Below are 3,040 nucleotides of genomic sequence, written 5' to 3'. Positions count from 1 at the left end.
TCCTCGTTAGTATAGTGGTTAGTATCCCCGCCTGTCACGCGGGAGACCGGGGTTCAATTCCCCGACGGGGAGATACAAATTTTACTGCATTCCTCAAGCTGAATATTGTCTTAAAAAGACAAATAAAAGAGGACAAAGTATTCGGTGTTGAAGCGCTCAGTCCATTGGACATTGGGGAGGTGGAATAGCTCGGGCTCTTGTGAGCTGAACCGCCTCTTCAGGTCAGTGAAAGCCGAATCAGCCTCGGAACCCCAACAAAAAGGTCTGGTAGGCGAGGTAAGTCGGGTAAGGGGCGCCGCCACTCGACTGTAATCCCTGATAAAACGGCGATAACAGTTTGCAAACCACCAAAACGGCTGAAGTTGATTGCGAGTCGTGGGTCTGGGCCATTCTTCCAACGCCCGGATCTTATCGGGTGCTGCGCTCACCTGCCCGCTCTCGATGATGTTGCCCAGGAGATGACCAAAGGGACGTGGAACTCACATTTCTTGGCCTCCACAAATAACCTGCTCTCCCACAGTCTCTGGAGGACTAGACGGACATGGTGAACGTGATTCTGGGGGTTGCTAGAAAATATGAAGATGTCATCTAGGTAGCCGAACACGAAGCGTTTAATGAAGTCCCGCAGCACATCACTGATTAGGGCTTGAAAAACGGCGGGGTATTGGTGTGGCCAAATGCCATGACCAAGTATTCGATGTGGCTCAGACGTGTATTAAAGGCCGTCTTCTACTCGGTTCCCTCCCTCATCCTGACTAGATGGTTGGCGCTACGAAGGTCCAACTTCGAGAAGATGATGGTTCCCTGAAATGGTTGAAATGTCAAGTTAATCAGGGATAGTGGGTACTTATTTTTAACTTTTATATTGTTCAGGCCTCGGTAATCAATACAGGCACGAACCGGCCCATCCTTCTCTACAAAGAAGAAACCGGCGCCTACCGTATAATTCCCTCCGCGAGGGACGCACTAATGGATTTCTCCAAGGTCGTATAATTCCCTCCGCGAGGGACACACTAATGGATTTCTCCATGGCCTCTCTCTCCGGTCGGGATAAGCTATAAAGACGACTGGTAGGTAATCAGGCCCCGGCCAGCAGGAAGATAGCGCAATCATACGGGCGGTGCGGGGGCAGGGAAAGAGCCCGTTGTTTGCTGAATACCTGTCCCAGGTTATGCTATTCTGCTGGGACTCCGGACAAGTCCAGTGGTTCCAATACAGGCGGGGTGTGTTGTAATTAGAGGAACTGGGAATGATTGAAAATCAGACGAGGGGATTAAGGCTCATTTAAGGAGGTAATAGCAAGATGGGGAATAGCCAGAGGAGACTATGGCAATGGGTTAAACTTCAACTGCCACTTTTCAGCCCTGTTTTGCATCCTAGCGATGTCCCGATTTAAACTCTGACAGCCCTCCACACTATCCAAATGTCCGCAACATTTGTTTTATCAGCAAATTTAGTAACGTATCCCTCTCAATTTCTCATCCAAGTCAGTTATAAAAATCACGGTGAGAAGGGGTCCCTGAAAAGAACTCTGAGGCAGATCGCTGGTCACTGATATCCAATCTGAATATGACCCGTCTACAACATTTTTTTTCTATCTGTGGGCAAGCCAATTCTGGGTCAACAAAGCAATCCTACGTCTCCTTGCATCCTACGTCTCCTTGCTTTCTTCGTAAGCCTTGCATGGACTACCTTATCAAATGCCTTGCTGAAATCCATACAATCGCCAGAGACCTTTTGCATAGTGAATAGTACCTCTGCTGTCTCCTCTGGTTCCGCACACACTTTTCCATTGTCACGGTTCATTGGTCCTATTTTCTCACATCTTATCCTCTCGCCCTTCACAGACCTGTCGATTGCCTTAGGGTCTTCCTTAAACTGCTCGCCAAGGCCTTTTCGTGGCCCCTTCTGTCTCTCCTAATTTAATTTCTCAAGCTCCTTCCTGCTAGCCTTATCATTTTATATATCTCTATCAATACCTAGTTTTTTGAACAATTCGTAAGCCTTTCTTTTCTTGACTATATTTTCATTATGTGTACACCATGGTTCCTGTACCGTAGCATCTCTTCTCTGTCTCATTGACACCTATCTATGCAGAAAGCCACGCAAATATCCCCTGAACATTTGCCACATTTCTGCCATGCATTTCCCTGAGAACTCTGTTCCTTCCAAGTCTCTGCCTGATAGCTTCATATTTCCCTCTTACACCAGTTAAATGCTTTTGTTACTTGTCTGTTCCTATTCCTCTCCAATGCTATGGTAAAGGAGATAAAATTGTAATCACTGCCTCAAAAATGCACTCCCACTGTCATGGTCCGGATCGGCGTCCCTTTAAAATTACTTTGTTTATGTTACGATCCGGACCGTTGACTCCCTGTTTCCCTTTGGTTCCCTGTTTTCCCGTATCCCTCGGGCTTGGTGATTGGAGGCAATTTACACTCGGCTGAACCGGCAGTTTATAGTCTCCGGCTTTCAGCCGTTCGGCGCGACAGCGTTTGCAACGTCAGCAAAGGTACTGCGAGCCCATGTCATCTGGACGGAGCAAGCCTAGTCTCCTCCCGGAACAAATGCCAGCAAGCCGCCTTCCCTTGTCAGTACGGATCAGTCAAAGTTAACCCGCTGTGGTGAGTCATGAGCTCGCAGCGGCTTGGAGCGGACTTGAGCCCAGTTTTAGTTCTGTCCATTGTTGTGTGGTCTCTGTATCCATGTCGTACGTCTAAAAGCGATCCCGGCCTTGTACCAAGGAATACTGGGTCACTGTGTCAAGAAGGGCCCCGAGTCCGTCATGTGTCTATGGAGGATTCCCGGCTCAGTGTTTTATGTCCTGTGTCTGAGTCTGTCCCGTGAATAAGAAAGAATTCCTGGCTCCGGAGGCTCCAAGTCCCCGAGTCCTGGCCCTGGCGGTCCGTGATTCCGACTCCTAGCCCAGACCCTTATTCCCAGCCTTGTCTCAGGCCTGAGTCCTTGTCCAGTGCACTATTCCTGCTTCTGCTTTGCACCGAGCAATAAACTTAATATAAGTTAACCTCACATGATGTGT

The 3,040-nt window shown here is 48.5% G+C and overlaps 1 non-coding gene across 1 annotated transcript; it reads left to right on the top strand.

Annotated features, from left to right (window-relative positions):
• On the top strand, nt 1-72 carry trnad-guc (transfer RNA aspartic acid (anticodon GUC)). The gene has a single exon. It is a non-coding gene; the product is annotated as a tRNA-Asp (tRNA).
• The last annotated feature ends 2,968 nt before the right edge of the window (nt 73-3,040 follow it).

Source organism: Mobula birostris, chromosome 28 (assembly GCF_030028105.1).
Source record: "Mobula birostris isolate sMobBir1 chromosome 28, sMobBir1.hap1, whole genome shotgun sequence".
Classification (NCBI taxonomy): Eukaryota; Metazoa; Chordata; class Chondrichthyes; order Myliobatiformes; family Myliobatidae; genus Mobula; species Mobula birostris.
Note: the sequence above shows the minus strand (reverse complement) of the source record. Positions and strands in the feature narration are given on the sequence as shown.